The sequence below is a fragment of the Schistocerca nitens genome, chromosome 4 (genome assembly GCF_023898315.1).
Source record: "Schistocerca nitens isolate TAMUIC-IGC-003100 chromosome 4, iqSchNite1.1, whole genome shotgun sequence".
Lineage (NCBI taxonomy): Eukaryota > Metazoa > Arthropoda > Insecta > Orthoptera > Acrididae > Schistocerca > Schistocerca nitens.
Window position 1 is genome coordinate 350,045,049 of NC_064617.1, and position 25,253 is coordinate 350,070,301.

The 25,253-nt window shown below is 43.3% G+C and overlaps 1 non-coding gene across 1 annotated transcript; it reads left to right on the forward strand.

Annotated features, from left to right (window-relative positions):
- Positions 1 to 17,540: 17,540 nt before the first annotated feature.
- Positions 17,541 to 17,615, forward strand: Trnas-cga (transfer RNA serine (anticodon CGA)). Its single transcript has one exon. It is a non-coding gene; the product is annotated as a tRNA-Ser (tRNA).
- The last annotated feature ends 7,638 nt before the right edge of the window (positions 17,616 to 25,253 follow it).

A 25,253-nucleotide genomic window follows, 5' to 3' on the forward strand; every position in this document is an offset into this window, starting at 1 on the left:
CTTGTATAAACCCTCTATATACTCCTTCCACCTTTCTGCCTTCCCTTCTTTGCTTAGAACTGGGTTGCCATCTGAGCTCTTGATATTCATACATGTGGTTCTCTTCTCTCCAAAGGTCTCTCTAATTTTCCTGTAGGCAGTATCTATCTTACCCCTAGTGAGACAAGTCTCTATATCCTTACATTTGCCCTCTAGCCATCCCTGCTTAGCCATTTTGCACTTCCTGTCGATCTCATTTTTGAGACGTTTGTATTCCTTTTTGCCTGCTTCATTTACTGCATTTTTATATATTCTCCTTTCATCAATTAAATTCAATATTTCTTCTGTTACCCAAGGATTTCTGTTAGCCCTCGCCTTTTTACCTACTTGATCCTCTGCTGCCTTTACTACTTCATCCCTCAGAGCTACCCATTCTTCTTCTACTGTATTTCTTTCCCCCATTCCTGTCAATTGTTCCCTTATGCTCTTTCTGAAACTCTCTACAACCTCTGGTACTTTCAGTTTATCCAGGTCCCATCTCCTTAAATTCCCAACTTTTTGCAGTTTCTTCAGTTTCAATCTGCAGTTCATAACCAATAGATTGTGGTCAGAATCCACATCTGCCCCTGGAAATGTCTTACAATTTAAAACCTGGTTCCTAAATTATGTCTTACCATTATATAATCTATCTGATACCTTTTAGTATCTCCAGGATTCTTCCAGGTATACAACCTTCTTTTATGATTCTTGAACCAAGTGTTAGCTATGATTAAGTTATGCTCTGTGCAAAATTCTACAATGCGGCTTCCTCTTCCATTTCTTCCCCCCAAGCCATATTCACCTACTATGTTTCCTTCTCACCCTTTTCCTACTGACGAATTCCAGTCACCCATGACTATTAAATTTTCGTCTCCCTTCACTACCTGAATAATTTCTTTTATCTCGTCATACATTTCTTCAATTTCTTCATCATCTGCAGAGCTAGTTGGCATATAAACTTGTACTACTGTATTAGGTATGGGCTTTGTGTCTATCTTGGCCACAATAATGCGTTCACTATGCTGCTTGCAGTAACTAACCCGCACTCCTATTTTTTTATTCATTATGAACCTACTCCTGCATTACCCCTATTTGATTTTGTATTTATAACCCTGTATTCACCTGACCAAAAGTCTTGTTCCTCCTGCCACCGAACTTCACTAATTACCACTATATCTAAATTTAACCTATCCATTTCCCTTTTTAAATTTTCTAACCTACCTGCCCGATTAAGGGATCTGACATTCCACGCTCCGATCCGTAGAACGCCAGTTTTCTTGCTCCTGATAATGACGTCCCCTTGAGTAGTCCCTGCCCGGAGATCCGAATGGGGGATTATTTTACCTCCGGAATATTTTACCCAAGAGGACGCCATCATCATTTAATCATACAGTAAAGCTGCTTGTCCTCGGGAAAAATTACGGCTGTAGTTTCCCCTTGCTTTCAGCTGTTCGCAGTACCAGCACAGCAAGGCCGTTTTGGTTAGTGTTACAAGGCCAGATCAGTCAGTCATCCAGACTGTTGGCTCTGCAACTACTGAAAAGGCTGCTGCCCCTCTTCAGGAACCACATGTTTGTCTGGGCTCTCAACAGATACTCCTCCGTTGTGGTTGCACCTACGGTACGGCCATCTGTATCGCTGAGGCACGCAAGCCTCCCCACCGACGGCAAGGTCACGGAAATTAAATCTAACCAGGGCTATGCAAACTGCTAGAACGCTATTAATAATCAAGAAAACTTTAAGCTAAAATGGGGAGTAACTACTACCTACCCCTTTCGAAAAAATTGAATAATTTGGATGAAAAGCACGACATTACTCGCCAAACCTATAACTTATCTATGGTCCGCCTTGTACCAAATCATAATTTGTTCAGCAAGCCACGATAAGTCGATTGGCCAAGGATTCAAAGTATTGGGTCTTGTCCACTCGTCTCACATAGGGTACCTAAGGAATGCTGCGTTCTCGGAATGCTATACAGCAATTCAAGCAAATGGCATTAGTAGTCTTATTTCTATAATGCAGGTTGACAATACTTAACTTTAATGTACAAAGGTGTCGCAAGCAATGGGCGACATGAAACATAAATCCTAGTCCTGGCTATACACAATGTTCAGACAAGCAATGGATATGGATCACTACAATATGATATTGTAGGCCGTGCTACTACTCCACTAATTTCCGTATACTGAGCCGATCTGAGCGGCCGTGGCGGGCAGGAGCGGCGCTTACACTACTGGCCATTAAAATTGCTACACCACTAAGATGACGTGCTACAGACGCAAAATTTAACCGACGGGAAAAAGATGCTGTGATATGCAAATGATTAGTTTTTCAGAGCATTCGCACAAGGTTGGCGCCGGTGGCGACACCTACAACGTGCTGACATGAGGAAAGTTTCCAACCGATTTCTCATACACAAACAGCAGCTGACCGGCGTTGCCTGGTGAAACGTTGTTGTGATGCCTCGTGTAAGGAGAAAAAATGCGTACCATCATGTTTCCGACTTTGATAAAGGTCGGATTGTAGCCTTTCACGATTTCGGTTTATCGAATCGCGACATTGCTGCTCGCATTGGTCGAGATCCAATGACTGTTAGCAGAATATGGAATCGGTAGGTTCAAGAGAGTAATACGGAACGCCGTGCTGGATCCCAACGGTTTCGTATCTCTAGCAGTCGAGATGACAGGCATCTTATCCACATGGCTGTAACGGATCGTGCAGCCACGTGTCGATCCCTGAGTCAACAGATGGGGAAGTTTGCAAGAACAGTTCAACGACGTTTGCAGCAGCATGAACTATCAGCTCGGAGACCATGGCTGCGGTTACCCTTGACGCTGCATGACAGACAGGAACGCCTGCGAGGGTGTACTCAATGACGAACCTGGGTGCACGAATGGCTAACGTCATTTTTTCGGATGAATCAAGGTTCTGTTTACATCATCATGATGGTCGCATCCGTGTTTGGCGACATCGCAGTGAACGCACATTGGAAGCGTGTATTCGTCATAGCCATACTGGCGTATCACACGGCGTGATGGTATGGGGTGCCATTGGTTACACGTCTCGGTCACCTCTTGTTCTCATTCACGGCACTTTGAACAGTGGACGTTACATTTCAAATGTGTTACGACACGTGGCTCTACCCTTCATTCGATCCCTGCGAAACCCTATATTTCAGCAGGATAATGCACGACCGCATGTTGCAGGTCCTGTAGGGGCCTTTCTGGATACAGAAAAAATTCGACTGCTGTCCTGACCAGAACATTCTCCAGATCTCTCACCAATTGAAAACGTGTGGTCAATGGTGGCCGAGCAACTGGCTCGTCACAATACGCCAGTCACTACTCGTGATGAACTGTGGTATCGTGTTGAAATTGCATGGGCAGCTGTACCTGTTCACGCAATCCAAGCTCTGTTTGACTCAATGCCCAGGCGTATCAAGGCCGTTATTACGGCCAGAGGTGTTTGTTCTGGGTACTGATTTCTCTGGATCTATGCACCCTAATTGCGTGAAATTGTAATCACATGTCAGTTAAAGTATAATATATTTGTCCAATAAATAGCCGTTTATCATCTGCATTTCTTCTTGTTGTAGCAATTTTAATGACCATTGGTGTATATTCACTTCGGATTGAGGGCTCTCCTGTCGTGCTGGGTCCTATTCCGCGCACCATTTGCCGACGTCACCTCACCGCCTTCTCTCTTCTTGCGTTCTTCCTCTTCGTTCCGGCGCTTGTGGATACGCCAGAACACAGGGTACTCTAGATTCGTTTTCTTCTTTCCATTACATTAGCAGCTCGTGAGCGGAAGGGAATATTGTCGGTACTCTTTATACTTCTGAATTTCTTTGATTATCTTCTCATAGTCATTACATGAGATAGCAGTTGGAGTAACTCATATTAGTTTCTTAATTCAAGACTAAAAGTGAGCTGTCGAAGTTTTCTCTCCTGTCGTTCCATCTCTCTTCTTTCTTTCGGTGTGGGGTGGGGAGAGCGGCGAGGGGCGAGAGACTAAGGAACTGTGCTTTTACCAGAGAAATGGAAGTAATTCAATCTATAAGTCGCACAAGGTGCGTTGCAGGATATAATCTTGATCATGTTTAGCGCTACAGCTGATAATGTTAATGATTGATAAATGTCTTACTAATGTTCTTTAACCTGACGATGTTCAGAGAACGAAACCGGTCGTATCACAATAAATGTGTAACAATGCAGATGAGGTATTTTTTTATTAATCATCAGTTAAGGGTATCTCTCTGCTGCCGAAAGAAGGATACCAGAAAATAACAAACTAGGAGTTGAAAAATCTAAATATTTTCCAAATAAGCACCTGTACTCTTCTAAATGCTGTGATGTAAAAGGTTTTACACAAAAATGATTGAGAACATCGTTATACTTCTGAATCTCGGACAGACGTTTTATTTGATTTTAAGGCAAAAAGAACAATGAAAATATTTTAAAGACTTTGTTAATCCACAACCACATATACTTGTAACTACAAAGTCTAATTTTATAAACTCCAGGTATGAATTAAAGTCAAGCTGTGAGAATAAATGCCATGATTTGTATAACAGCTCATCATTTTATGAATTATTATGTAAATGAGGTGATATTTTAATACATTTTGTAAGCGTTTCATCAAAGCTGCGCCGGCCACTGTGGCCGAGCGGTTCTAGGCGCTTCAGTCTGGAACCGCGCTGCTGCTATGGTCGCAGGTTCGAATCCTGCCTCGGGCATGGATGTGTGTGATATCTTTAGGTTAGTTAGGTTTAAGTAGTTGTAAGTCTAGGGGACTGATGAACTCAGATGTTAAGTCCCATAGTGCTTAGAGCCATTTGAACTATTTTGAACCAAAGCTGCTAACAGAAAAACGTGATCCGACTGGGAGCTAGAGTAGATAGACACCTCGTTTCATTGTGTCTCTGTATAATTGCAAGCACGCATCCTCGCGCTCAGAAGTGTGTGGGTGTTTGTGTGGGCGGGCGGGTGGGTGGGTGGGTGTGTTACGGAGTGTGTGAACACACGGGAGAACGTAGCTGCTCAGGTTTGCGATAGCGCGCGGTAGTGGACACAAGTACACAAATGATGAAGTTTACCTCCGATACCACGAGAGTTTGCCTATTGTTACGGCCACAGCGTGTTGACACACAGTTTGATTGATACGTTCCCCAGTGCAAAGCAGTGCACCGACTCTACTCATTTACATTTTACTCCAGATACTACGTCGCAGGTCAGTTCACTAAATTGCTCTGATATGATTTTGTTCGAACACCTAGTGAGATCTCAGATACCTGTGACGAAATACACATGTATCTTATGAGTATTAGACAGGAAGAGGTACAGGGTGACATTCGAAAGATCGAAATAATAATTTTCTCATTTTCTCTAGCCTTGTTCTGTTTAGCGATCTGAGCCGATTTCCGACACAACCAGTATTCGTTAGCATGTCACTGAACTTTGGTTTGTTACATGGCAGTCGAGCTATAGGAAAATTTCTTGTTTTTCGGGGAAGAATATTTGGGAACAGAATTTGAAAACATAGGCTCTCAATCACTATTTGTAATTTTCAGCCGTGAATGATCAATTAGTACCTTTGTGTTTTTTACAGCTTTGAATATCATCAAAGAGCTACTCGATTTTAGGAGAGGGCTGCTACAGAATTTGGTACTTTTTCTCCTTACTTCTCTAACTGGCTTGCAAGAAGTAACCACAAATGCAAGCACAAACAGTTCAGAACAGAGCATTTCAATGGACCACATCCGTATCCACGTCATGCAGCAGGGATCAGAAACATATGTTAAAGCAACGTGAAAGATGTATAATTACAATTAGATTGGGTGGGGGGGGGGGGAAGGGGCAACCAAGATAAAAACACTCACCTAAGGTACTGAGAAATCTTAGGAGTCCAGATACGTAGGAAAATTTATAGCGGAATATAATACAGTGACAAATGGAGAGCAACATGCAGCTGCAGATAACAAAAACTGTTTGCTCCCCTACAAGTCTTCAAGTCGAACATCACAGAAAAAATTATGAGATAGTAGCTAGACAAGTGTTGACATATGATGCATAAACGTGATACTTAGCACCAAATGAAAAAGACTGCTACATAGATGAGAGAGAAAAATCTTGCTAAAGATGTATGGTGTAATGTACGGAAACGGAGAATGGAAATATAACGGGAACAACGAACTGGAAAAGCTGTGTAGGGATCTAGGAACACTAGCTAAAAGACAGGAATTAAGTTTGCAGTACAGTTTTAAGGAGTTCTACGAACGAAGAGGAAGAAGACGAAAGGAAAGAAAGCGAGAGTAAAAAAGTTGAAGTAGATTTAGAGCGAATTGTAATACAAAGACGGAGACAAATAATTTAGATCACAGATGAATAGAGATACAATGATACTGGAGACTTGTGCCTTATTGGGTTGTGGAGCAAAGTAGTAAATTTGTAAGATTATAAGGTGTTTCACACTTTACTCGCGTGGTTGCGAAAAAAGTTTCGATCAATTTGGTGATATTTGATTAAAATGAAACTACATAATATAGTATTTACAGTAAATGGTTAAGAGGTTGTCGTTAGTCGGTGAACGCGAATAGAACTAAAGTCAGGTAACAAAGCATCTCGCCACACAGTTATGACAACAATGTCTTCCCTAACATTGTATTGCAGGCACGAGAGGAAACTGAGCTTTGCTAGTTGACAGTTACACAACGGTAATGAAGACTAGGAAGCGCGGGGCTGTGAATGAGAAATCCTAACAGACTTGCAGCTGAAAACGGCTTGGAACATCAACAAAGTATACATTAGTCCGCAATACTTAGGCCTACACAATGGATATTTGTGAGTTTTAGCGGGGGAAACGGGGGGCGTTATTCAAGAAAAAAAATAGTGAGACGAAAAATACAAGTTGTGAAATCGAACATATAGACAGATTTATAGCGCAAAATGCCAAGAGAGAGAGTGGGGTCTTACTTATACTACTGGTGTATAACACTTTTCTGGTAGACCTGCTTTGAAGTGCTTCAGCGTTATCTGGAAGGTCACATACGACTTTGGTTTTCAACATGAGTGGTGGTCATCAATTATGGTCTTTGACACAAACCTCCAGGGCCAGCAAGCCATCAACGATCTCCACACGAGAAGCACCAACCACCTGGAAATGGTAGCATTTCTTGCATGCTCATGTATCCTGACAATAATTGGTCAGCAACTCACAGCCTGGTGGTGATTTGCAGTAAACACTCTAACAAAATTATGCCTACCAATGCTGTGTTCGATTCGAGGGATTTACTAATGGATAGCAATGTGACTCAGAAAACTTCAGTAACAATTGAAGACATACGCTTATTACTCCGTTGACTTTCCCGCTTCACTGACACAAGAGCAATCTTCTGCCACTAGAGGGCTCCGGACTGTAGCGCGTAGCATGGACGTGTGTAACGTATCCATATGGCTTAGTGGGAAATAGGGTGCTATAATCGGGTTTATAGCTGCAGCAGCGTCCGTACACACGTGAGGCACCACCTCCGGCAGCACGACAATGCCAGACCACACACGTGCTCCGCGACATCCGCATAAGCCCCACGCATTGGGACCACCGCCATCGATCCTCGTCTATACAGAGCCGACGTGGTCCCATCGGAGTTTCACTTCTTTCCATAACTTAAAGAACACCTTCCAGGACTTCACTCTGATAGTGATGAAGCAGTTCAACCACAGGTGAGGTCGTGGCTCCGTCGACAAAGTGTAGCATTGTTTAGTGCGGCATCAACAAACTACCCTCTCTTTGAGGGAAATGTGTCTGTTGCCAGAGTGACTACGTTGGAAATAAATATGTAGACATGAAGAATAAAGAGATAGAATGTTAATTAAGCTTGTTTTATTTAAAATTCCTTAGGAGATTTCACATTAAAAATTCAGAGTCATTACTTTCCAGCACGCCCTCGTATTATTGACTGTGTGCCAGACAAGGATGTTAACTTGGCACCATTGCTATTTATGTGCAGCTCTACCGGCTGATCTGTCTTTTTTTTCTGCCAAACATCGACATCGTATCAATTGTAGATCAGTCTTGTTAGTGAAACAAATTCTCCTTAGCGAATAAAGTTTCTATGGAACAATGTATCTGCCTTCAGCTACTTTTATAGTCCTCTTGTAACCGATGTTGCTACCTAAGAGTAATTTGCAACTTTCCATGGAACTAAAGTAGTTTCGCGCGCAGTCTTTCTCGCAATTAAAATGAGTTTGCAGAATGTTTTCTCCAAAAAACGAAGAAAGAACCTGCTGGAAAGACAGTCTTTGTCCAAGCTGATTAAATGAAGACACACTTCTTAAAATAGATAAATGAAAAAATTATTGATTCACCCCAGCATGAGAAGGAGCCTTCTCAGAAGATGAGGTGAGTTGGTGAAATGCTACAATTAATTCTTCTTCTGTTTCTTGACGGTTTCGAGTGAGTCGATATGAGAGACCCCCTGCATCTTCCGCTCTAGTAACTAAACTCTAGCTGGGCAGAGTGGCCGAACGGTTCTAGGCGCTTCAGTCTGGAACCGCGCGACCGCTACGGTCGCAGTTTCGAATCCTGCCTCGGAAATGGATGTGTGTCATGTCCTTAGGTTAGTTAGGTTTAAGTAGTTCTAAGTTCTAGGGGACTGATGACCTCAGATGTTAAGTCCCATAGTGCTCAGGGCCATTTTTTGAACTAAACTCTTCAGTTGGTTTGGTATACTTTGAAGTAAATTATCTGGACTAGAAAACAGTCAGTGTTAAGAAATGCGTCAAAGCAAACTTGTATCCACTCTCTATATTTGGTATTTTGTTTTAGCATGAAATATTCAGTAATTAAAAACTGTATGAGTGATTTTGTTGCCTACTGTGTGAAGCTTTTGGATGCTTGTGACACACTGGTATAGAGACAACATCTGTTGCAATTGCTAACGCATTAGTGGTGACTATATTGCCCGTGTGTTTCTTCTAGGGGAAAATAAATGATTTTGCAGCCTCTGCATGACAAATGTGTTACGAGAATCAACCTGCTTTATTGAACAGCTTGTTTGGCAACAATTGCCAATGTGAGTGGTTGGAGACAGGCAGAGATGGGCAGAGGAGGGGATGGACAGAGAGGGGGAAGAGGAAGTAGAATGAGAGAGGGGAGGAGGGGGAGATGCATTAGGTAGGTGGAAGGTGTAGAGGACTAGTGGCAGAAATATACACAGATGATCTGCAAACCATACAATTGCGAGTTTGCTATACTTGTGTAATTTTATTTATATTGTTTTATTTTTACAGTTTTAACGATATGGTATAAAATCATTTAACATCTATACCCTTCTATGTATATTTCACGAAGATAAACAAATTCTGCTTTCGACTATATATGGCCGGATTGACAAACAAATAACTTGGAACATTTGTAAACGTTTATAATTTATATTTCATTACTAACAATATAAAAAAACTAACAAAAATATCTATATGGAAACTAATTTCTCAAATGTTTAATTTCTGTAGCAAATTTAGCTGCTTCAGCCAATATTTTTGTTTTCTTAAATCCTAACATTTAAATTTCAGACTTCATTCTTTCTCTGGCAAATTGTTGTTCTTGTTGGTTTTCAGTTTCACTTCGTTGTTTTTTTTATCGCCTTTATACATGAACTTGCTTACACATAACAGAATTAAACTTTTGTCGATTTTAAAATTGTCAACGCCACCATCAACATGGATCACAGCATAAATGTGTCTTTGAGCTACAAGACGTATCTGGCACTCATTCAGGATTTATTGGAAAACCTCGTTCCACAGCAGCATTTCCATGAGAAAGTATAAAAAGATTTAGAGAATTTCTGCAAAATTATAACATTCTTCTTGTGACAATTTAACCAGGTTCAGCCAAAATTCATCCATTTCTTTTGAACTATCTGATTTCTTTTTTAATATGAGCAAAGAACTTGGAAGAGCAGTTGAACGGAATGGACAGTGTCTTGAAAGGAGGATATAAGATGAACATCAACAAAAGTAAAACGAGGATAATGGAATGTAGTCTAATTAAGTCGGGTGATGCTGAGGGAATTAGATTAGGAAATGAGACACTTAAAGGAGTAAAGGAGTTTTGCTATTTGGGGAGCAAAATAACTGATGCTAGTCGAAGTAGAGAGGATATAAAACTTAGACTGGCAATGGCAAGGAAAGCGTTTCCGAAGAAGAGAAATTTGTTAACATCGAGTATAGATTTAAGTGTCAGGAAGTCGTTTCTGAAAGTATTTGTATGGAGGGTAGCCATGTATGGAAGTTAAACATGGACGATAAGTAGTTTGGAGAAGAAGAGAATAGAAGCTTTCGAAATGTGGTGCTACAGAAGAATGCTGAAGATTAGATGAATAGATTACAGAACTAATGAGGAGGTATTTAATAGAATCGGGGAGAAGAGGAGTTTGTGGCACAACTTGACAAGAAGAAGGTACCGGTTGGTAGGACATGTCCTGAGGCATCAAGGGATCACAAATTTAGCATTGGAGGGCAGCGTGGAGGGTAAAAATCGTAGAGGGAGACCAAGAGATGAATACAGTAAGCAGATTCAGAAGAATGTAGGTTGCAGTAGGTACTGGGAGATGAAGGAGCTTGCACAGGATAGATTAGCATGGAGAGCTGCATCAAACCAGTCTCAGGACTGAAGACCACAACAACAACATGAGCATTGCTACAAATATTGACAAATTCTTGTTTAACACGATGATATGGTCACGATGGTCACGGGAGGGAGGGGGGGGGGGGTAGAAAATGAAAGAGAGTGGGGAGCAGGAGGTGGACAGGACAGGCAGAGAGAGTAAACTGTGGACAAAGTGAGGGGTAGGAGGAGATGTATTCAACACGTGCGCCGTCCGCATACACGGATGAGGCCGCGGGGAAAAGACTAGTAATTAATAAATATGGCTTCCGAAGCTACATCACGTATAATAAACCCATCATCACAGAAATGAGCGCGCAATGTGCAGCACATAAAACACCTACCTAACACTGGTGTAACAAAGAGGAGACAGCTCAAGTTTTTCCTCGGCGACCCTTTTTGCCCGCCGCCTGGGGAGCCGGCGCGCCGGCATTCATGAAACGGCAGAGCCTTTGAGAGCGGGTGTCGGCTGACAGCGCGCCGCTGCCACGCAACACTTCGGCTCCGGTGCGAGCAGCAGCAGCGTGGGCGCAGACGGGCGTGTGGGAGCGGTGGGGACTGCCGCGGGAGGGGGCGTCTAAAGCGACATCCGAGCCTCGGCCCTGCCTGTTGCCTGCCTCCTGTTGATCAATACAGCCCGCCAAAAATGTCCCCTACCGACACAGGTCGCCAGCCGTGGGCTGGGCTAACCGCCTGCCCCGCTATGATCCCGTCTGGCAGCCAGTGCGGGCGTTTTTCATCTGCCGCGCAGCCAATGAAAATGGATTGCGCTTCCTCTCATCGAGTTTCACGCAGCGTTTCGCAGCGCTACCTATGGCGTAAAAGATGAGATCTGTCAGAATGGGGCATGCAGTACTGCGCACCAACAAGGACATCTGTGTGCAGGGCAATTTTGCGATGCACTACACCGCACAGTGTCAACGTCAAAGTTTCTCTGGATGGATTGCGGCGCGGCACGTTTCTTTTTACCGCCCTGCCAATGTCCAGCAATGCTCATTTGTCTAGCTAAAAGCTGTAGTAGAAAATGCTAGACCACTACTGTCTACTGCAGATCGCACATACATAGAATTGTCCGATAAACGGGATGTGCTAGTACTGAAATAGAAGTTTTAACTTGGCAATGTAAATTTTCAGGTGTATTTTTTACGATAAAGATCACAGTTCATACTGCCAAGTCCGCACTAAGTGTAAAGTTCCCACACACACCACAATTACACACGTAGCCAGTTTATGGTATTTGCACCCGTTACCGAAGTTAGAGTTCACTAGATCGTTTGGTTATGAAAATGCTCGCTCAAGTGTTGTGCACTCTGCTCTACACGTAATACCTGTTCCAGTCTTAGACCGCACAACACGCCACGCGGTTTTAACTATCAGTCAAAAGCAATAATTTTGATATTCCGTCCGAAATTCCACACGACTTCCACTATACCGTTCACTTAAATACGCTTTGTACTACTTCGCGAACTCGTAATTAGCAATTTTTCTGCGATTTTATAGTACTTTCGTTGGAGCTGCTTTCAATGAGACGTTACTAGTTCGAACCCTAAGCCCCGACTTCACTAGATCACACTAGTGATGGGGAGCTCGTGAATGAGTCGTTTAAATGAACGCTTCACTCCAGTGAAGTGTGAACTAACCACTCAATTTCAGTGAACTGGTACTTCAAACTCTCCACAGATAGTACACTCCACACTTTTTTTCTAGTTCGTTCACTCACTCTCTTCCCCTCTCCCTCTCCCACTACATTGGCGCTACGTCACTCATTCTCCCTTCACTTCAATCCTCCCTGTACTGCCTGTCGACGAATCGCGCGGTGAAATACACTTAGAACAACAGTTGCACTTTGCTTTCACATAACCTAAATCGGCGAAGAAACCCCAAATTTCATTACTTTTACGCGATCGCGTGTTGCTAGCCATTGTATAAGCGTGAACAGACACAAAAACTGCTTTCGAATAAAATAAAGAGGCATTTTACCTGAAATCGTACCAATGACTACAGGTGACAGTTTACGTTTTGAATTTAGAGGGTTATTATTCTCAATAAAAATACAATCTCCAGGAAAACTTCTGAATAATTACTTAACGTAGGTATATAGACTTTGTGACAGTGGTAAACATACTCATTCTATTTTGGATTAAATTTTAAAAGGAACATAAACTTGGACTGCATTTCGTTGGTAGCCCTAGTTTTCAGTCCATAAATACAACAAATAAGGTTTCACTTGGCAGATGAAGACTCTTTTTGGCGCTTCATGAGAAAATGTCGAGCAAGATTAAACGTAATACCTTCTTTATATGTGACAGGCTTCTCTGTTTATCTTTCCTTTGACCCCTTCGACCATCCTGTATTTAAATTAACTCAGACGCTGTAAGACGCAAAACGTTGCGTGCACGTTACTGCATAGTTCGGCCATCTGTTGGGAAAAATATGAAGTATTACGAAGCTTTATTGTACGAGCGAGGCGAAGCGAGCGTAGCCGCGGCTGAACGGCGAACTGGGCAACTTCGCCAGGCTTCCGTACTTCATGAATGAACTACTTCATTTGAACGCTTCACGGCAAAGAGTGAAATGAATGAAGTACTTCACGAGAATGAACGAGTTCGACCCATCTCTAGATCACACCAAAGGCTTTGTTCCCAGCATAGATTGGCGCGAGCCTGCATTTTTCTGATTGGCTGATATCACAAACAGCAAATCAGGTTGCAATATTATCCCTCGCTAACCTGCGCTTTACTTCAATGACCAATCATAGTAAAACATTTCTTTCTTTGGCAATTGCTAAATAAATAAATTTAAAAAGGAATCAAATATAAAATTACTCCTTCCGAGATTATCGATTACTTTGTGTTCTACTCACGATTTATTAGTACCATAAACTGACTGCACATTTAATTATAGTAAATCCCCTGTATATTTTAACTGGTACTTCAAGAACAAACAAAACAATTTTCATTTACTCCTGTTCTTCTTCACTCATGCAACACTCACACTGCTAATTACTACACATGTAAAACAATTAAAATTATGCAAATACATTAAATACTAGTCAAACATAACTTTACAACATTGTTTTGACTAAGACTGCTAGCACTGTCCGTCAACTGCTGACCTCTGCCGCCTACTAGTACAACTACGTGCAGCTCTGTAACTCAGGTCCATGTCAGCTGGTGACATCTGTCGATGACTCATGCCTATAACGATATCGTCCTAACAAGTGACAGGAGCGATGCGAAGGCGCTACGCCTCAGGATGTTTTGGCTTTTTGGCGTCGTCTATTTACACTGGAAGTAAATCGATTCTCGCCCCGCTCACACTTGTTAGAAAGGTCGATTTTATGCTTTTGTGTCTTCTTAACCTTTGTTTTGTTGTTTGTTTTGTTTCATGGCGCACTGCAAAGGATTCAAGGCACCGCCGTTCTGGCCACAGATGGTCCAACTGGAACCGACCGACCGCCGTGTCATCCTACGCCAATGGCGTCATTTGGTCGTAGTATGGCCACAGACGGTCCATCCGGCTTCACGACGCTGAGTACATCTTGTTCAGGGAATCGAAACCGTTTCCCCCGCATGACAGTCAGCCACGCTGACCATTCAGCTACATGTTGTTGTTGTTCTGGTCTTTAGTCCTGAGACAGGTTTGATGCAGCTCTCCATGCTACTCTATCCTGTGCAAGCTTCTTCATTTCCCAGTACTTACTGCAACCTACATCCTTCTGAATCTGTTTAGTGTATTAATCTCTTGGTCTCCCTCTTCGACTTTTACCCTCCGCACTTCCCTCCAATAATAAATTGGTGATCCCTTGATGCCTCAGAATATGTCCTACCAACCGATCCCTTCTTCTAGTCAAGTTGTGCCACAAATTTCTCTTCTCACCAATTCTATCAAATAACCTCGACAACTTAAGCATTTCTTTCGCGAAAGATTTAGGTTTTATAATACCTTGACGAAGAGGAAGCCTACACCGTGTATAAGTACGAACATAAACTGATGAAACACTTTTCATTAAATATCTAATTTTAACAGTGAGGAAGTGAGCTATATTGAAGAAGAAAAATGCGTTTGTTTTCATCATTATTTGGTACTTAGGAGAAAAGGAACACCCAGGCCGGAAATGTAAAATGGTTCCATGGATTGGTTCATAAATATGGTTCGATGTTGATGAAGTTTTTCGACTGAAGGTGGCGAGTAGAAAACTTGTTGGCACGTTGCCGCAGAACGACGCCTTGACTTGGCTGATAATCCCGAGAAAACTTCACCATCGAGGCTGGTTAAGAAAGCCTGCTTTCCCATATATGGATGGGTTCGTGTGTTCACATTTTCTCTAGAATATAAGCTTGGATGTTTACATGTTTGGACGACAATTTTCCTATGTTAAATGTAAACCTCATGTGGCATTTCTGGCTGCGTTACCCACAGGATGCGTTGAAGACGCTTGTCGGAAAGGGCGTTGTTGTTCTGCGCGCACTGGCTACTTTTTTGAAGAACGTCCGCTAAGAATTTTACTTTGTTCAGTAAAAAGAAAAAAAAAACACTTAATAAACTTAACTCTGGTATTTTATTCTAACCTTTGTATCACGGATACTATTACTTCACTTTCACCGTTCATTGATGGCTTAAGGGAAGTGATGCGATATTGAAGTTTCATCTAGAATGAGAAGTCCACAATTTCACCGTGATATCGCCTCCCCTTCCGTTCCGTTCCATTCACGTCTAGTGTGATTCGGCATTAAGCAATTCTGTGCTGTGACAATTTAGTGCACGGACTGTTCATCTGTTTTGAATTCTGTTCTAACGCAGTTGTGAATTTCTTCAAAATAAATAAAGTCAACGACACCGGACATGTGCTCTATGACTGACTGTTACATATTATATTGAAACAGTAAATGAAGTGCGCGATGATTCACACAAAAGGAAGGAGTAGAGTCCAGAAAATTGTGTATTAGTGGGTGTTGTTGAAATAGGTCTTGTCTGCGTCCATAGCCGTCTTCTGAATTCATTCCTGTACACTCCAAATACTTATTCATGATACCATGCGTGAGACAGCTCCGAACTTCTGACAGTTCGTGTTACAACGCAACAGCAGACCACGTGTGTAGGCTAACTGCTTGTCCAGTACTGCCGAAGCACAGCACAGTAGCTCGGTAATATGTCAAGACAAAAAGTTCCTCAGTAGTACAACGAGTCTCGCTCCTTTTAATACCAGGAAACAGCTCCGTGTAATTCCTTTGTTCAACCCATTGATTGCCATAGAAATGGGTATCGCCAGGACCACCCGCAAAGTGTCTGTTATTAAGTGCCAGGCAGGTGCTTCGTAAGCGAAGTGACTGAAGTGCAAAACGTAGACAGTTCTTTTCTGGAAAAAATCATCAAGCGTGACATATTAGATGTTGTCAATACGAACCTACGACGGAACGACCAAGTGCAGAAATTCACATGAAGGATCAATATGTTTCAGTTTCACATGGTTGTATCTGAAGATTCTTTCCGTACTCAAGAGGGGAGGAGGGCGATACTGTGTACAACACCCGAAGCATTGAAACCTTCATCTTAACGTCTCCCTATGTTTTATTAATCCACTCTCGAAACGCTTTGGACTAACGGGGTGTACATGAAAGTCTGGTTTTGTACAGGTAAAAAAGAAATATTGCTGTTATTTACCATAGAAGTTCAAACCGATCAAAGTCTGATTTTCACAGTTATGACAGAAGATGCCCATTTGTTTCATTGTTTTCTTTCTTTATTTTTTTCGGTGACAGATCTTTTCTTAGCATTATTCAAGTTTCTCTGTCACAAAGCACAAATTCGTATCACTTTTCTGTTCTCCTCCCTTTTTATACTGAGAACACGAACATTACATCACGTAGGCTCTTTTCATTACCTGGAGAGTTGGGAATCAAATAAGCGAGCAACTGCAACGTCACATCAGATACACTACTTAAATTTACCAGGCTAACGTCGAAAGAATTCTTTCACCGCTGCCAACAAGTTTCAAGCTACAGACCGAATGGTTGCAGGATGACCTACTTCCAGAAGCACAACGGCCGCCAGAGATCGAGGAGTTTTTCCCGCATCTGACTGACGTGGCCTATCAGGAAAACACTAATGCCAGCCGCATATGACTGATACGGATCTGATCCAAGGATATAGAGGAGAATTGTATGTGAAGGACTTGATTTGGAACTACATGCCACCTACTCGTAAAAACTATAATAGGACATTAAAAATTGAGAAAATAAATCCTCAGCCTCCCAAAATATCAGACACTAGGGACATTAAGACATTATACTCTGTGTAATGTTTGGCTTTTATTTTTATCTGAAAACATTTGATTCTCCCGATCTCCTTCTTCCCATATCACTTGTCTCTTGACGCCTTATCTGTCTGCACAGATAGCAGAAAGTGATGCTGTCACACAACTTAGATTTGATTTCAACACGATTTAACGACGTGCTACGTTATTAATATTTCCTTTCATAATCTTGTTTCTAAATGTAATTTTCAGAGCTGCAATCGAGGGTGAAAACGACGTTCGTGTTATTAATAGTGTCTCTATTTATCGGCAGCCATTGCTGCGGCCTTAAATAAAGAACCTGCTTTTTTTCAGAATTTGGTTTACGAAGTCCGATCCATTAAAGAAGTATCGCTCTTCTACAGTAGTACTAGCGTTGAAATATTTACACTACTTTCAACGGTCATGTATCACTTTATTAGTAGGGCACCAACAATAAGAGATTGCGCTGATCCAAACAAAATTTGTTCCCGTCATTATGATTATCCCATCTTGTCTCCTTTTTTGCTAGTCATGTGGAACAAATAACATTTAATCATGGACTGTAAGGACGGGGCGCGAGTCGTGCTTGGATAGCTCAGTTGGTAGAGCACTTGCCCGCGAAAGGCAAAGGTCCCGAGTTCGAGTCTCGGTCCGGCACAAAGTTTCAATCTGCCAGGAAGTTTCAACATTTAATCATTTACCCTAGAGAGAGGAGGAGTTACACAGTGCATTCTGTTTCTCGTGGGTGCTTGGAGATCAGTTCGGCTGAACTCTTATCGATGAGTGACCGCATTATGACGTACCACAGTCGTCTAAAATTTCCATTAGTAAAGCTACATGTGAGACGCGATTGGTCGATTCCGCGTTTTCGAGTTGTGAAACAGGAAGCTAGTGCGTCGGTTTACTTAAGGATGAGGAAAACTTTATAATTACAATTTTGTATGGTGATGCGTGAGGTGCTGTGAAATTAAAGCTATCGATATAGTCTACTGGGCGATAAGGAGGGCGTCGTTGTCATCGTCTTGGCCGATGGGAACGGATGTGCGCCGCCAGTGTCGAGCGTTCGGCGTGAGGCCCACGGGCCAGTAACCAGCCGGCCAGCACGTCAACAACGAGTGTTCCTATATTTCACTGATTTCGCGATGTTGACTACGGTGTATGGGTGATGCAGACAGAGGAAAGCATTCCGATCGTCCCGTGGCAGTTACGTTTTCTTTCGGTCGGCTCTTGTTCGACGTAATCTGATATTGATTGAGCCATTTCCTTTGTCACCACAGTCACAAGTTAAAGTCTAGCCTTAAGGAGCAGTTCTGGAGTCATGTCATTGCTGATATACTTTTAAAATGTTGATGAAGAAAAGACAGAATATCTGGTCATAAGAACGTAAGAAAATTGAAAGTGATAGACCGTTGGTTGTAGATGGATTCACTTTCAAGACAGTCAGGACAGTTGATCGCTTCAAGTACTTAGGGAGTCCTTTTAGTAGCAACAAGAGAAATAGATGCTTGTCCCGCACAAAAAAAAAAAACCTTTCTAGTTTTATCAAAATTTTAAAGAAAAGCTGTCATAGAATCAACTCTAAAATCCACTTGTATCACTCGACTATTATACCGGTAACATTATACGGCTGTGGACCATTAATATTTAGAAAGAAAGACGGAGAAAAATTGTTAATATAGGAGAGAAATACGCTATGGAAAAATATTTGAACCGGTGCAGGGTGGAAATAACACGAACTAGAGAACCTTCCTGGCAGATGCACGATCCAGAAGGGTAGAACACGTAGTTGTTCTGAAGTGTTAGAGAATCATTAGTCCATAGATACCAGCTGTACATGAACGCAAACGGACTAAATTACGAGCAAAGCAATATTTATCACACGGAAGTTTTAACTCAGTCTCTGAACATCACTTGCGTCAAAATACTCCTCGGTAGCTAGAGGGGAAACGGTGCATCTGTACTTTTTGTAACATAAAAAGTGTTTTAAGGGTTCCGAACCTCAATCGGTAAAAAAAAAGAACACTTATAGAATCACTTCGTTTTACGTCCATCTATCTGTGCAATTATTAGAAGCCTATTTCTCGGTAATCCGTAGAAGTATCAAGTTGAAATTTGTGTCACAGGCTGAAATCCATAGCCCATTGTAGCTATAATAATCGTTATCTTCGTGGTCAATGTAATCAAAAAGTATGGCCATTTATTTCACATACACTGAAGAGCCAAAGACACTGTTATAATTGCCTAATGTCGTGTAGGCCCCCGCGAGCACACAGAAGTGCCGCAAGACGACGTGGCATGAACTCGACTAATGTGTGAAGTAATGCTGCACATAATTGACACCGTGAATCCTTCAGGACTGCCCATAAATCCGTAAGAGTAGGAGGGGGTAAAGATCTCTTCTGAACAGCACGTTGCAAACCATCCCAGATATGCTCAATAATGTTAATATCTGAGGAGTTTAGTGGCCAGCGGTAGTGTCAAAGCTCAGAAGAGTGTTCCTGGAGCCATTCTGTAGCAATTTTGGACGTGTGGGGTGTCGCACTGTCGGAATGCACAATGGACTGAATGGATGCAGGCGATCAGACGGGATGGTTACGTTCGTGTCACCTGTAAGAGTCGTATCTAGACGTATCATGGGTCCCATATCACTCCAACTGCACACGCCCCACCATTACAAAGCCTGCACCGCCTTGAACAGTCCCCTGCTGACATACAGGGTCAGTGGATTCATGAGGTTTTCCCCTTATCCACACACGTCCATCCGCTCGATACAATTGGAAACGAAACTCGTCCGACCAGGCGACATGTTTCCAATCATCAACAGTTCAACGTCGATGTAAATGGGCCCAGGTGAGGCGTAAAGCTTTGTGTATTCGCTTCCGAAAGCCGATATCGATGATGTTTCGTTGAATTGTTCTGACGGTGACACTTGTTGAAATCTGCAGCAATTTGCGGAGGGAATGCACTTATCTCGCTTTGAACGATTCTCTTCGATGGTCGTCGGTCCCGTTATTGCAGGATCTTTTTCCGTCCACAGTGATATCAAAGATTTGATGTTTTATCGGATTTCTGAAATTCACTGTACACTTGTGAAATGGTCGTATGGGAAAATCCACACTTCATCGCTACCTCTGAGATGCTGTGTCCCATCGCTCGTGCGCCGACTGTAAGACCACGTTCAAACTCACTTAAATGTAGACGTTTCCAACTGCAGCGACATATTTTGCCTGTTTACATACTCCTGTATTTGAATACGTAGCCGTATACCAATTTATCTGGTGCTTCAGTGTATATAATCACTTTTAGCATCTAAGTGTTCACAGGAAAAAATTGCAACAGTTTTTCCTTGCAGAATTCTCGCAAGGAAGGAGCAGGATCGGCATGAAATGTGGAGATGACCTTTGGCGATATTGACGCCGGCATGCGAGCGCGACCTTTCCCTGGGGAGCCTGCGGCCCGCCCGCTCGCGCCTGCCTTCTGCCACTCCCGAGACGGACGGCCGGGAGCAGAGGTAGTGGCCGTGTATTAGCGGGTGCGGCCGTGTCTCGCGGCGATTCAGCACCCACATAATACCTCAGCACTCTCGTGACGCAGTTCCCAGTCCACCAGGATGAAAGATCCCACGACTATGACATACCACACGACTATCACACAACATGTAGGAAAACTAGAATTAGACAGTCTCTAACCAGTGTCGTATGCTTAATTTGTGTTGATAGTATAAGAGAAATAACTACTCCTTCAAACTGATAGTAAATAGATTAGAACTATAGTAATGTGCCCTCGAATAATGTTTACCTCACGATTCGCAAGATTAAGGTCGTGAGTGTAAGTTGTGAAGATTATGGTCGTGAGCGTAAATTGTGTCTATTCAGATTCAGTTATGTAAAACGCCGGGATCGGCAGATCGGATGCCTCTTAGATGACAAGCAATGCCCGACGCACGGAATTGGTACCCCTTAATCAATAGGAGGAAACATCGACGGAACCTCAGAGTGCAGAGTGGATTGTGCGATGAGCCGCATCTTATTTCACGGTAGCATTAATCTGTCTGATGTCCTCAAGTCCCTTTAAAAAATTCTCGGGAAGACTTGGCTCTGTTGATATGATTCTATTTTTGGAGCATCTTTTTGATCAGCCACAGCTGATTTGTTTTCAAGATCCTCATAGTTATACTCATTTCATATTCATGATAAGTTCGCTCTTTTGAAGCACACTTGTGTTCGTATGTCTTGGTCAGCTGACTAGCCCCTTTTCTCCAATGACTTCTCTGCCTACGGGGAGTAAAACCACATGCCGTTTTAGAGTCTCTTCGCTTTGTACCCCCAAGTATTATAGTCGAGTGGTACACACACGAGCTTACTGTCAATTTCGGTTCTTTTCTGATCTTTTTTAATTTATTTGGAGAATGAAAGTGTAGACAATTGTTGTAATATATGACATTTAGATGTGTCGATGAGTCCTCCATCCTACAGTGCGCAACACAATGAAAGGTTTACTTTTCTGAAACCCTGTAATCGTCTCCCAGAGCGACGCAGAAGTTTGTAACTTGCCTCAGAGGTGCCTACAACTTTCCTCTGTAACAGCGCAAGAGTGCGGTGTGCTGCGAAGTTGCCTTCCGACTGGGAGACGCTTCCAACAGCAATTATCGACATAGGCTGAGCTGAATAAAAGACTAGAATTTAAAAGTTTATGTGAGCTTTAAGATGAATTTGAGAGGTGGCATGTGCCCCCTGTCATATCTCTATCTTACTTTGTGTAATTCGATTTTCCTCTCTAATTGCATGCAGTGAAAAGTTGCTATTCCTTCACACGCGGACTTCCCATGCAGCGTCTTTCGTCACCCGGGTGGTCCAGTGACAGGCGGGTTCTGCTGATCTTGAAAGGGTTAAGCCGACGGGTGTGAGGGAGTCGAGTGGATGCTTTCCGGACGCCGACATTGTCATAAGAGCGGGGGCGACACGCCCACAGAGGCCTAATGGAGCGGCTGGGCTAGAGATTCCGTTACTTCGCAGAAACTTAGTGAAAACACTTTCTGGCGCACTACCAGCGAGGCGTGGGAATGACTTGTGTTCGCAGGCAGTCTTGGCGGGCAAATTCCCGCATTTTCTGCAAAATCATAACTGTGATGGGTTTGTTCAGGGGATAGCTCCGTGATGTAGCAAAATCGGCGCAGAAATTGGCGCCAAGTATCTCCATTGGTGGAATAGTAGTGCGTCGGCAATAGATTGGAATATTCCACCGGTTTTCGAGTTGCTGATTGGAACGTTTAACCACGGCCACTGGCGTGGGGGCGGGAATGTTCTGTGTTTGGTTAGTACGAGTGCCCTGGAGAGGGTCGGCTCTCGCCTTTCGGTCGAAGTGGGTTACAAGACTGAGCTCTCGCTGCTCTGGACAGCCTGCCTGGATGTCTAATATACTTTCCTTTAATTGTAACTGTTTGACGAAGTTGCTGAAGTTTCGACATCAACGTAACTTTCCGAGTACAGTTGGCAATTGAGCGTTCTGCGTACAAGCTACCTATGTTGTCCTGCTTGAGCAGTTTTGGCTAAAGTTGACTGTATCGGGGTTACTGTGTGACTTAGCTTGTTAAAATCAATCACTGTATCATCAGTGATTGTGTGGCGAGCCTTCTTCGTCTCCCTCAGAGGCGCATTTGTATTGATAGGAAGTCTTTAGTCTGGAACAACCAGACCAGGATATTTGTTTCGGGCTATACTCGCGGCATTATCATCATCACGACGGGACGTCGAAGCAACCAGCCATCGCTTCCGGTACGCCAGATCGTGTCCTTGCAGTTAAGAAGACAGCTTGGTAATGTATGTCCGCAGCACCGGAAGATTAGGGAACTTTACTCTGTGATGATCAGAGCTCAGCAGAGCGTGCCTGTTCCCGTCTTTTCTTACGTGGTTCTGTCTTGGATGTTCATTGTCTGAGTTCTCGCTACTGTAGCAGAAATTAATTTGGGTTGGCTGGGTGTTTCTCCTAATATTTGAGTTGCAAGGAATTGGTTCCACATACCACTTGGTCATAAACGTCACAAGCTAGTTTATGGACAACTTCACCTTCACAGCATTTATTTGAGTATCCAATTTGACGTATTGTAAATGTTTCATGTGTTTTGTTTATTATTTTGAGTTTAGTCATAATAAATCAAATCGTTATTTTGGACAGAACTTTCATTCTTTGGATCGGTAAAGCAACCCTTTCATTTCTCACTACGTTAATGAAAGTTTCCTTTACCAAATTAATTTCTATCAAATTAAATTATTGCAGGTGCCAAACTCTTTTCTACTCCACTTGCAGGGTCGATTACAGTCAGTTCGCATTTCTTCTTAATCCATGTGCAACAGCGAAAGTCGAAGTTAGAAAAGTGGGGGCTTAGAGCATCATTTACATATGAAGATTCTAGAAGAATTTAGTGTTAAATACACTGCTAGCCCCGGCACCTCGCAAGTTAATTACATCACATTGGTACCAAATTTCACGACATTTCTGTCCAACGCCACTGTGGACTTGTCCAACGATAGAAACGTCGTCACACCCCCTCTCACCCACATTTCATTACATCATTTGAAATCTGTCCGATGAAGGACAGAACCGAACGCCTAGCGCTTATCTCTTATTGAGGATCAAGGAAAATGACACGAAAACTTCTCACGAGTTGTCATACAGGACGTCAATAAAACCAGCTTTTCTCTTTGGAGCGTTAATTATCACACATTTCACTCTTGAAAACTACACTTTGCAGTGCGATGTACAACAGCGTCCTTGATACATTTTGCCAGACATTCCTCGGACGAATCAGTTCTTCTCTAAGGACATTGCGGCGCTGAAACCGCACTGAACGTAATGTCACCTCCTTGAAGTATAGCAGGGATCTTTCAAAACCATTCAACGAAATTTACACGTGATCCGAAGCAGAAAAGGGTGTTTAATATTATTCATCCTTCCGTTTTTGCGCTCTCTTTTGGCGTGTGTCCAAAAGTGGCTCTCAGCACTATGGGACTTGATATCTGAGGTCATCAGTCCCCTAGAGCTTACAACTACTTAAACCTAACAGGATTCGAACCTGCGACCGTAACGGTCGCGCGATTCCAGACTGAAGCGCCTAGAACCGCTCGGCCACACCTACCGGCTTTGACGTGTGTAAGGAGTTCTTGTGGTAGGGCGTTCCATTCCGCGACCAGCTCAACTGGAGATTGCTGGATGGTCGCTGGTCATGTGCACATGCTGCAGTTACGTCTCCGCAACGCATCGCACACATTCTGAAGCTACCATCGAAGATACAAGTTATATTTTATTGGGAAATGCTTCTTCGTCAGGTTGGCTGGAGAGGGTTGCAGTCGTTTCTACTGCACGCCATGTGCTAGGCCAGAGAAACGTCTCTGTTCTACGCGTTTCTAGACGGGAAACTGACTCTGAGTCGTCTTGTGCGGCAGCAGTAGCGTTCTGCTGGGAATGACCACAACCACCACCAACACCACCACCACCACAAGCGCAGCACTCTGTTCAGTTTACGGAGTATACAAAAAACCTCTACCTTCCTCATTGTCTACTACGAAATTCCATGAAGGGCAAACGGTCTTGGCTCTCTTAATCTGAAATTGTTTCTCGCCCAAATTACTCAAATAGGATTAACGGAAACTCATTACGACGCACCTCGGCACCCCATTTGCCACACTATCCCGGCGTCGGTCCGATTACGCTCGCACAAGCCGGGGTCCGGTTTCAGGCTGGGACAAAGACTTGCCGCCGCGGCGGCGTGCGCTAGGTGTAAGCGGAGCGGGCGTCGCATTGCGTCGTTACGAGCCCGCTTTGCTGCGCTGCGCCTCACCACGCGAAACACGAAGCCCGTGGCGGGCTGGGGATTCCCCACAACACCTCGCAGCACTCCAACCGCGTGGCGAGTGAGGGGGGTCGCTCAGCGAGGCTGTGCTTGACGCACTTTGTCACCCGATACCGCATCAGGTCACTCGTAGAGGGGTGTTGACGAGACCGCGAGAGGAATTTATACGTGGACGCGATGTAACAGTGCCTGCCATGTTGCAACATTCAGGTCTTTGTGAGAGGAAGTCAAATTCAAACCGAACACCCGCCACAACAGAACCATGGAATGGTTCCGTTCAAACGTAATCCCCTCATGTGTCCAGACATTCATTCCATTGGCAGACGACACGATCGATTCCTGATTCGTAGAACACGGTACGCCACTGACGGATCCACAACCGCGCCCACTCTCGCACTTCCTTGTCCGACAAAAAGCGACGTCCATGCATTTTTTTTTCAGGTGGCC